The following is an 11,921-nucleotide window of genomic DNA, read 5'->3' as shown; positions in this document are numbered from 1 at the left end:
GAAGACTTTATATTTGCATCAGTTTCGCATGGCAAGTGATCACTTTGTGATATTGAGTTCTAGTTCTGTTTCTTTTTGTCCCCTTTGTTTAATTTCTTCTGACAGAAATTAGAAAAAATAAAAAAACATAATCCATAGTGTTTCCATCCAAATCCATGGGCTATAAATGTATAGAAAAGGAAATGTTTCTTCAGTGCCTCAGGAATACGAATATGTACTCATCATCATAATGTAATATAATGCTAGCTTTTACTTTATTAATATAGAATTCCAGCAAGAGAAAATTCTGCTTATGAATAAACATGTAGATATTATTTTAAATATTTATGGGACTGATTAAATCATAAATATATACAGTTATTCAACTATCTTCATATTGAGTATCCCTTATTTCCAGCTTTCTGCTTAGCATTATAGACAATATTATGGATCACTTTTTCACAGAAGAGTCTTTTGGGGACAGAATATGAATATATACAAATTAATATGATATGAATCTCTACATTTGAGGTCTATAGATAGAGTTTCAGGAAAGCTAGGTGTAGGCAGTGAAAGAAGCCATTAGAAAGAGATAGCTGGCCAAGACGTAATCAAGTGAGGGCGCCATGTTCCAACCTCAGAAAGGAGCAGAACTTGGCAGTTTTGGCAATGTGGTTCTGGCTTTAGAGTGAAAAATAATAAAGTGGGGGAGGGAGGTATGGAATCTTCCTCTTGACTAAAAAGCCACTGAAGCAGGCATGTGTCAAAAGTGTCCCTGCATGGAGGCTTAAAGAGGACATGTGTGACAGACACTGTGAAGGTGAAGCCACGATTGTGTTGGAGACCCCAAAATGTTGGAGTTGCCAGAGACATTGGATACCTGCCCAGGAGAGCTGCTAGCAGGTAGTGGGAGCAGTCCAAGAGATAGAATAAAAGACTCTGGAATGAAATGATGGTTCATTCATAAAAGTATAAAGAGTAATTTAACATAAATCTCTTTGAATATATCTATACTTACGCAGGACTTAAACATCAATAAATGCAGAAATTCCAAATAATTGCCCTTTATATCCTAAAGTATCCTCAGAAAGCATTTAAAATGAGAAAAGCAATAACATGACACCATCTAAGTCATTACAAAATAAGCATATTCAATCACGGTTGGTAGATGAGACATACAAAGTATGACTCAGAACATTATATAATTGTGAAGCTGATTTGCTTTTCTAATAAGTCCGATATCTGAAAACAAACTGTAGATTTATATTTAATAGCAATATCATCATCACCTGGCCTGGTGAGGTGTTATATACCTGCAATATTAGAATTTGATAAAGCGGAAGGATTACTGTGAATTCAAGACGAGTTTTGAAGGCATAGTAAAATCTCTTATCAACAAAGGTAACTAGCTAACTAAATAAACGACTGTTCTACATCCAAGTGTGGTGACTCATGTCTTCAGCCTCATTTGTCAGGCTGAGACCGAAGAATTATAGTGAGTTTGAGGCCAGTATGTAGGTTACATAGTGATTCCTAGACTAACCAGGTTAAAGAATGGATTTGCACTAGACTCCCACCCCAATCTTTTTCATCTCTATATAAAAGAATTTGTGAAATGAGTATTCATCTCTAGTGCATGAGCTGGCTTTTTGGAACCCATTCCCTAAGGAGGAATGACTTGCTCAGCCTAGATACAGGAAGGAGGGTCTGGATCCTGCCTCAGCATGTGACAGACTTTGTTGACTATCCATGGGAGGCCTCACCCTCTCTGAAGAATGGATGGGAAGTGAGGTGGGGGAAGATTAAGGGGGTGGTAGGAGGGGACAGAGAGCAAACTGGGATTAGTATATAAAATAAAAAAGAATGTTTTTAAAAAATAAGAATTTGTGATTAAAACCTCCTGTTTGTGTTCCTAACAAGCTAATCTTGAGTTCACTGGCAGTGGCCTAGTTTTATATGTATATATTTATGCTAATAAACAATCTAAAATCTGCCTGTGGATAGCAGTAGGTAGAAACCTGTTCTGTGGGTGAGGTAAAGCCCACGGAGGATTTCTCAGTCAGGGAACATAACGGAGGATGTCCCCACTTAGAAGTTTATGTAATCACTTAGTCAGCCTTCCTGCAAACTTCTTACATTCAGCACTGCGAGTCTTTGATCATAATGCAGTAGGACAAACGTCAGGAAACATATTCCTATAAAGTGAAAAACATCTCCGTCTTCAACCCAGAAATGACTACAAACATCACCTTCAGGAGACTCTCATTCACATCCATATTTTTAGATTCTGTAAGGGAAGCACTGAGTGGTAATTAGGAAGTGGTGTTTTTAATTAAGGACAGGATTAAACTTTATCAGATTCTCACATAGTACGAGCTGATAATTTTCTCCTGTATGCTACAATAAAAAACCTGATACTTTGACCTCAAAGCATTTGGTGCTTTTTAAGATTTTTCTTTGTCTAAAAAGGATGAAAATGAATTTTAATAAGTTCTCATGATAAGTAGAGTACATACAACAACTGTGCACATGTTCTTCTAGGGTATTTATGTTTGGATATGAAGTCCAGCACATGCTTGGTTTCCTTTGTCATAATGTGGCACAGGAAGTTGCTGAGCTCAAAAACTAAGCGTCCTGAGTTCATATCTGAGTCTTAAACTGGAAACACGTTGGATCTGAGAGTGGAAAGTGCGAAATCAACAGAACACGTTTGCAAACGATAGGAAGATGCTGAAGGAATGATGAACATATAGGAAAAGAAGAAATTAGTGACAGAACAAGAAAGAGACATCAGTCTTGAGCACATAGGTACAAGTAACATTACACAGACTGAGCAGGTTGTATTTGTGTATTAAGCATTTCCATAGTCACTATACAAGTTTGCACTTCCACCAGAAATAGAGGTGTGTTCTCCTTGCTCTACACCTTCTCTAGCATGAACTGCCTCTTCTGTTCTTGATTTTAGCCATTCTGACAAGTATAAGATGGAATCTCAAAGTAGTTCTGATTTGCATTTCCCTTATGGCTAAGGATACTGAACATTTCTTAAACTGATTCTTACTCATTTGTTATTCTTCTATTGAGAATTCTCTATTTAGATATGTACCCTATTTTTAACTGGATTATTTGATATTTTCATATCTACTTTTTTGAGTTATTCATATACTTTGGATATATGAATATCCAAATGTGGAGTAGGTAAAAAAATCTTCTGCAGGCTGCTGCTTTGACCTGTTTACAGTATCCTTTGCCTTACAGAAGCTGTCTTTTTTATGAGATCACATTTATTGATTGTTGATCTTAGTGCCTATGTAATTGGTGTTCTGTTCAGAACTGGTTTAATATTGATATCTTTGATCCACTTGGATTTGAGTTTTGTGTAGGGTGATCCATACAGATCAGTGTTCAGTGTATGGCTTCATGTTGACATCTTTGATACATTTGGGCTTGAGTTTTGTGTAGGGTGATCTGTATGGATCTATTTTCATTCTTCTACATGCAGATATCCAATTTCACCAAAACCACCATTTGTTGAAGATGCTCTCTTATTCCAGTGTGTATTTTTAACTTCTTCAAAAATCAGTTGTATATGGGTGTGTGGATTTATGTCTGGGTTTTCAATTCAATTTCAGAGATCACCATGTCTGTTCTTCTGCCATCAGACCTCAAAAGTGAGTAAATAAAAATTATCAGCAAAACATACCAAGAGAATGTTTCAGAGAGAGAAAAGAGAAAGTCTAATTCAAACTTATTTCCATTCAAAAAACTACACAGAACCTCATTAAAACTAGGTTGATAAAAAGGGAAGGAGATAAATAAACAAATATCCCAGAAGGATTCATAAGGATTTGGGAACACGAACCATGGAAGCTCAAGTGTGTCTTTCTGAGGACCGACTCCAAGCCGTGAAGTCTGACAGGACCAAACTCTCTCTCCCTACTCTTCCTGATACTGGCTCCAGACTTCTGTACCTCGATATTACCTTCTGTTGGAAGTTTGGTTTTCTCACAGTTGACAGTTCTTTTTCTACTCAGGATCATTAACACCAAAAATGGGATTTTTTAATTCATCCCCAAATTATCCAGGGATTGTTTTCATCCTCTTGGTGCCTAGGCTCTACTCTTTCAGTGAACCAGCTAAACAAGGGAATAATAATTCAAAGGGTGTTAATCTCTGATCTATTATGGGTCCATTCTCCAAGAAGGGCCTGAGTGAATAGAAAGGGAAGTCTCTTCTTGAATTAGAATTTTAGGGAAATTAGAGGTTTTTTTTTTTTATTATTTTTTTTTATTTTATTTTTTTTTTTTTTACTTATTAACTCGTAACATATTCTTCAGGACCAAGACCTCTTGAGGACAAGGATTAATTTTTGCTTCCTTTTGTGTCAGTTCTTTTCAGAGTGCCAGGTATGTAATGATACTGAAAGAACAAATGTACCTTATCGTTAAGATGGGGGAAGAAACTTCAAATGTGTTGTTTGTTTTAAACATTTTCACAAATAAATTAGATAAACACTGTTTATAGACAGTAGTAAGGTTTATTATAGGAGCGCAAACATTGTTGGTACTTCTATACAATTCACTGAATTCTATAGATATTGGTCGTCTTCTTTAAAAGGCCCAGAGAGTTGACTTAGCAGGTAAAAGCACTTGCTACCAAATCTGCACATCTGAGTTTGAACCCTGGGAACCACATGGTAGGAGGAGGAGTGAACCAACATTTCAAAGGTGTCTTCTGACTTTCCCAGGCATGCCATTGTGTATGTAGTATCATGTATGCACATACATAGACATTAAATCAATACATGCAGTTTTTGCTTAACAAAAATTAAAATGTGTCCTCTCTTAAGTATATATCATTTTCCCATTAGGAGAGATTTTACTTAGGAAATTGAATACCCAGTGGCCCAAGGCACAAAACATTGTATCAGTTCCCTAGATAACCCAAAAGAGTTTCTTTTTGTCATGGATACTGAGCAAACTGAGTGGCAAGATCAAAGTCAGAAGTATGAAGAACCAAATCATCCTCTTTATCACTGACAAAAGATAGGGGAGGATACAATGAGAAAATCCCACTGCCTTGCAAAGGAGACCCTGAGAAATGGGTCACTTTACCTAAGAAGTTATACTGCTCAAGGTCACCCACCATTGCAGAAGAACGTGTGCCACCGCAGGGGCAAATACATGGCCACTCTCCACAATGTGTGTCTTTAGTTCTATAATATTCTGAACTAGTACACTTATATAAGAAGTAAAATTCATGAGCTGAGACCATATCTACATGGTTTACAAAATAGTTCCAAATTATAAGAAAAATTAGACAAAGCCCAAACATTTTGCTAAAATGCCTGAAAATAGGTAAAGATTTAAAATTCTTCATGAATTATACTATTGATACTTGTTAGTAATTAATATATCATTACAATTTTCATTTCTTAATGATAGCAGCTAAGACTCTGGTTGTAATTCTTCCACATTAATTGGGTGGAAGCTCTCCAACAGCAATCTATTAGATTTTCCCTGTTAAATTAGGGTGATGGACTTTTAATGAATCTTAATAAACAGCATGATGATCAAGAATATTGTGAAATCAAAATAACTCTCAATGACATCTCTCACTTTGTGTAGTATGTCCTCAAAGTCACTGATGCTTGTCCTCTGAGAGTACCTCACATGTATTATTAATATATTTCTGTGTAACTAGCAAGACAGATGACAGAGTAGAAATAGACTGATCCAAATCTAACAAGAGTTTAAAAGGCAACTTCTTCAGTAAGAAAATGCTAAGCTTTAATTATGATGTCCCGCTTTTATAACCTTGCCCAATAAAGAACACATAAACTAGAGGGGTTTGAAGATGATAGATGAGCTATCTATTTATATTTAAGTGTTATGTTTATTTGTCAATGATACAGATCACCCACGAAAATGAATCATTGGGTAGTTTCATTTAACCTGATTTCAAAATGGCATTTCCTCTGAGATTTATTTTTTTTAAGATCTCAATGCATAGTCAGAGGCAGTTTCTCTTTGCTTCTGTAGTAATAGAAACCCTTGGATTGGTGGAAGCAGGACAGCTTTGTTAGTTTAACCTGGTTTATGCTCTGAGACTCCTACAGTACATGCCGAGGGGCTCCTAGGGTGTAGTTTAAAAGAAATTTTGGCAGGTAGCTGAGAGCTGTCCTTTATGCAGCTGCAGGAAGGGAATGGAACTTGCTTGCTCTGGGAACAATGACTCTATCATGTGCAAATGCTACTTAAACAGTTTATATTGCTGCAGGGACAGTAGAATTTATTGCTATTTCCTCCCACAACCACTGGTGCATGTAAGCAATGGACTTTTAATATAGGAAAAGCATATTGCATCCCAGTCTTTGGTGGATTTTAATTACATTTTTGTTACCAATGTACCATAATGTCACTAAATAAAAATAAAATACATATAGGAAGGCAAAAAGAAAATGTTTTTCTTTAAGCTAACACTTCATTTTATATATATATATATACATATATATATGTAAGTTTTACTGAAGTACAGTTTGCATCCCATTAGATGGATTTTCATTCCATAAAATATCTAGTTTATTGTCTTGACATTGGACACATCTGAACAGTCGTATCACTTACACATGACAGTTTTAGAATATTTCCATCATACCAAAGTTTCCTTGAGATATTTTGCACCCAATCTGCTCTCCCCACACCTGATCTCTACTTATTGTTATTATAGCACTGATTTTTTTTCTAAAATGCTATTTAAATAAAATTATACACTATGTAGCCCTCTGAGCCTGGCATGCTGCTGTAAGCATAATGTATTTCAGAATCGTCTATACCGTTGTGTGTGTATGAATAGCATGTAACTCTACAATTGGTGGTCTGTATTTAATTGGATGGATGTGCCACAGTTTGTTTGCTCCCTCACTAGCTGAAGGACTCATTTCCAGTCTTTGATTACTAGTATTAATAAGGTGTCTCACACATCTTTATTCAGTGTTTTAGTTTGTTTCCATAAATACCTAGCATGGAATTTCCACATCCTATAGAAGACATATATTTCATTACATGAGAAGCTATTTAATGTAATTATATTAGAATCTATTTTCCACAATGTTTTTAACTTTTTTTGCATTCCATAGCAATTCAACTTGCTGCAAACAATTGGGATTGCCAGTTTATAATTATATTCACCACAGGAAATATATGCCATGTCAAACTGTGTATTGCTATTATTATTATTATACAATGTGATATAATTATACATCCATTTTCCACTCAATTTTGTGGTTATGTTTTCTTTTTTCTTTATTTTTTTTTACTGAAAATACATTTTTCATACAATACCTTCTGACTATGATTTCCCATCCCACAACTCCTCTGAGATGCTCGCCTTCCATCTAAATCCAAACCCTTTCTGTCTCTACTTAGAAAACAAAAAAGACATCTAAAGAATAATAATAAAATAAGGTAAAAATAAAAAGAAGAAAGAGAGACACAGAAGAAAGCGAACACAAGAAATACATATGGACATGAACTTACAAACATTTTTAAACACAGACATCCCATAAAAACACAAAACCAGAAGTGATAATATAGCCACAAAGGACCTGTAAAGTTTTTAAAAAGTAGTAAATAAATAAATATCCCTGATGAAACAGTATGAGACCAATAACCTCCAAAGATGCCATGGAGCTCACTTTCTTTTGGCCAACTACTGCTGGACGTGGGGCCTCTCCTTAAGAGTGGTTTGTATCTATAATGAGACTCCATTGGAGAAAACTTATTTTTCATTTACAAGTGGCCATCAGTTGGGATAACTTCAGGGTTAGGAATGGGATCTTGGGTCCATTTCTCAGCACTGGGATCTCCATCTGTCCCAGACCCAAGCAAGCCATATGTATGCGGTCACAGTCTCTGTATGTGTATATGTATGTCAGTCCTGCTTGTTCTGAAGGTCCTGTTTTCTTGGTGTCCTCCATCCCCACTGGCTCTCAAAATCTTTCTGTCTCCTCTTCTGCAGGGTCCCCTGATTCGTGAGAAGATAGATTTAATGGAAACACAACTTTTAGGACTAAGTGTTTTAAGATTTTTCTCTATCAGTCTGTGGGTTTCTGTATTTATTAACTTGTATTACAGGAGGAAGCTTCTCTGGTGATGGCTGAGGAAGGTACTAATCTATGATTTTAGCAGATGCTGATAGGAGTATTATAGGGGAGATCTATCTGTCCCTATATTCCCTTGCTCTTTACCTAATCTTTTTGGTGATATTGATTATAACTTGATATTAAAGACTTAACAGCTACTATCCACAAAGAAACAAATACATACCATATTTGTCTTTCTGGGTCTGGGTTACCTCACTCAGCATGTTTTATTTTCTAGCTCCATCCATTTAAATGCGAATTTTAAACAGATGAGTAATATAGTTCATAGTGTAAACAGACCACGTCTTCTTTATCTATTCATCTGTTGATAGATATAATCTAGGTTTTTTCCTAATTTTTGGCTATTATAAATAAAACAACAATGGATACAATTGAGCAAGTGTTTCTGTAAACGTTTATATTCTAGTTCATAACAATTAAAAGATTTATATAAGACTATACACTCCTTTAAAAAACATTTTTCAACGATTAATAAAAATTCATAGACAGATGTTATGATTCAAGTTGAAGATCAAAAAAGCAAAGCAACCAAGCCACTAGAGAGTTCTGACCTCTACCAAAGCTCAGACAAACAAAGGGGCCATCTTAGAGTGACTGCTGTAGACTACAGTGTTCTCAACCAAACCTCAGACTGCAGTGAGCGCTTGTCTCCTTCTGCCTTATATACCTCTTTTTGCCCAGCCATATCACTCCTGTCTCTGCCTCCCTAGTGCTGGGATTAAAGGCATGTGACTCCCTAGTGCTGGGAACACCTTTGTGTGAGTTCTATTTCTGTAGTAGCAGGAGGTATGGGCTGTGTCCCGCCAGGCTAGCTTACACCTGAAATAATCACATAAAAACTCTATTAATTAAATTACTGCCTGGCCCATTAGTTCTAGTCTCTTATTGGCTAACTCTCACATCTTGATTAACTCATTTCTATTAAATCTGTGTATCACCATGTGACTGTGGCTTACCAGCAAGATTCTCGTAACCTACATTCTTCTCAGGCAGGAGATTCATGGCATCTATCCGTCTCTGCTTTCTTCCTCCCAGCATTCTGTTCTGTCTACTCCACCTACCTAAGTCTGCTCTATCAAAAGGCCAAGGCAGTTTCTTTATTCAACCAATGAAAGCACCGTATAGACAGAAAAATCGCCTACACCATATTTCTCTTTTCAAACTGATTCAATCCCCTGTAGCCCAGGGTGGCCTTGAGTCCTGAATTTAAAAGTGTGAGCCACCACTCAGTAGCTTCTAGTGTAGCTCTGCACTCTGTTCTCCCAGCAAACATTATTTTCGTTGTGCATGCTAAAGTGTTTTCACTTTTAAAAAGTTTATCTTACAACTAAATTATTTATAAATGTCTCTTCATTCATCTGTCAGATTATTTTCTTAGAATACTTTGCTAGAGATTGGAAATCAAAGAGTATTTGAAGAATTTTAGGAAACAAATCTGCCTGCTTAAAAATATTTTAATATTTGAAAAAGTACAAATAAGTATCAAAATACTTTTTGATAGCAATGGAATTCTTTGCTTGCATTTTTATATAGAGAAATAATTGAAGAAAATCATTTAGTATCTTACATGCTTATAAATAAAAGAATTCCTCTCTTACCAAGTTACTTTCAAGAAAAATTTATGCCGTACCTCTTATGTCCCTTAATTACAGGTTAGTGGAATATTTAGGCATACATACAAATCATGTAGAACATAAGAATATGAAGAACTTCTGATACATAAGTGTGCTGTGCTCAGAACTTAAATCCTAGAAGTGCTTTTTGTGATTTAGAACATAACTGTCCAAATGAGGCCCTAATGACAGTGCATTTCCAGACTACATTCCAAATGTTTTGCAAGGCCACAATGTATCAGAAATTCATGACTTAACTGTTTTTCCTGATCTACTACTGAATGTAGTTTCTCACAGTGTGAAGACTATAATATTCTTATCTCTCTCAATCCTCAATACTGGTACTAGACCCTTGGGAAAGTTGACTACCAAAAGAAAGTCTATCACATGATTATTTGAAATTTGAAGTAGGAGAATTAGGAGAAGCCAGAAAAAAGAAAAGAAATAAAAGCCAAAGAAGGGTTTAAGAAAGAAATCATTTATCTGACAACTTTTTAAAATTCTGAAAAACGATGGGACGAAAACAATACATTCTACAGCTCAGTGGCTTCTCCTTTATGAGAACACATTTTGATATATTTTACATTCCCTCAAAATAAGAGAACATAAAAACAATGAAGATGAAAGTAGAGACTAGATACAAAATAAGGATGCAGATAAATTATATTATTCTAAAATACAAAATAGCATAGTCAAAAAGAGAACTTATAAGGACCACTGCTGAGAGATGGAATGAGCTGCCTGCAAGATGAAGTTCACCTGAAATTTAATGTGCAGTCTTCAAAATGTCTCGAGAGCATCCAATTGACTGGCAAGAAGAAATTTTCCATAAAGTAATAAAGAATATCTTTTAGACAACTGCGCAATCAACACCACGTTTTCTGTAAACTTTGCGAATACCAGTGCAAAACTGAGTAAGAAAAGGGCCGCTGCTTTCCACAGAGTGAAATCTTGAGCAGCCAGGAAAGGCGGGGAGGGAGAGCCGAGCTGAAAGGCACAGCGTCAGAACACTGAGCTGCAGTTACTGTGGCTTGTGAGGAGACAACTGAGTGTATAGTAATCATATCTGCAGATAAATCCCCAGAGCTGATGAGAGTTTGCTAGACTGTACAATACAACAGTCAATTGTACTTTTCTGAAAAAAAAATATGGTTTGAAGAAGCAGCGTTGTACTAAAGCATGAAAATAGTTAACATATTCTAACGTGTCTACCAGGCGAGAAGGACTCTGTAGAGAAAAATAATGTTGGGTATACACATATTAGGTATACACATATTAAAATACTAGTGCTGTCTTCACTCAGCCTTTGTTCATTGCTGCATTGAATTCAGGTCGCTAGGCTTGCTTACGTGGCAAGTGCTCTTACCTGCTGAGCTGTCTCGCCGACACAGCTATTATGTTTTCCTTACATAAAAACCTGAGAGAATCAGTGTCTTCCCATACTTGAATACTTCATCTCAACCCTTCAATTCTTACTACTGTTCCCATTAGTATTATTTCATATTTTGAAGTTCCATTGTGCTTTTCTTTACAGCACAGAGTAACTGAGAAGTGTGATTCTTACACCACAGAAGTCTCCAGAACATGCTTGTATCAACCAGTTTCTCGCTGCCAAAATTACTGGAGGAAATCAACACAGAGGAGAAATGATGTATTTTTCCCATCAGGGACCCAGAGGTTGAGCCCATGATCATTTGTCTCATTTGATCCTGGGTCTGGGTGAAGCAGAACATTGTGGCAGGGAGCATGTGTTAGGGAATATGTCATGAGAAGAAAGGAAAAAGGGAAAGGAAAGAGTGGAGCGGAGGAAAAGAGAACAAAACTGTAATCTCCAAGGACATTACCCTTTCTGTGGATCTCATAACATGTTTCCACTACTCCCCAGTAGCCCATCAAATGAAGAGCCAGTCAATCAGTTGGCGTCCTGATGAGCTCATAGCATCATGAGCCAAAGCCTACCTCTGAACACTGTGTTTTTCAGGAGCTTCAACACATGATCCTCTTGGAACATTTCTGGCCGAAGCCATAACAAAAGCATAGGCACAATAAATACGGTTAATGAAAAAAATTAAAAAATAAACAATCCAAGTTATTTGTAGGTAGAGTAAGGGTTGAAGGTCATCTTTTGTTATATAGTGAGTTCAAGACCAGCTTGAACTATATAA

The sequence above is a fragment of the Chionomys nivalis genome, chromosome 25 (genome assembly GCF_950005125.1).
Source record: "Chionomys nivalis chromosome 25, mChiNiv1.1, whole genome shotgun sequence".
Taxonomy (NCBI): domain Eukaryota; kingdom Metazoa; phylum Chordata; class Mammalia; order Rodentia; family Cricetidae; genus Chionomys; species Chionomys nivalis.
This window is presented reverse-complemented; position numbering follows the sequence as displayed.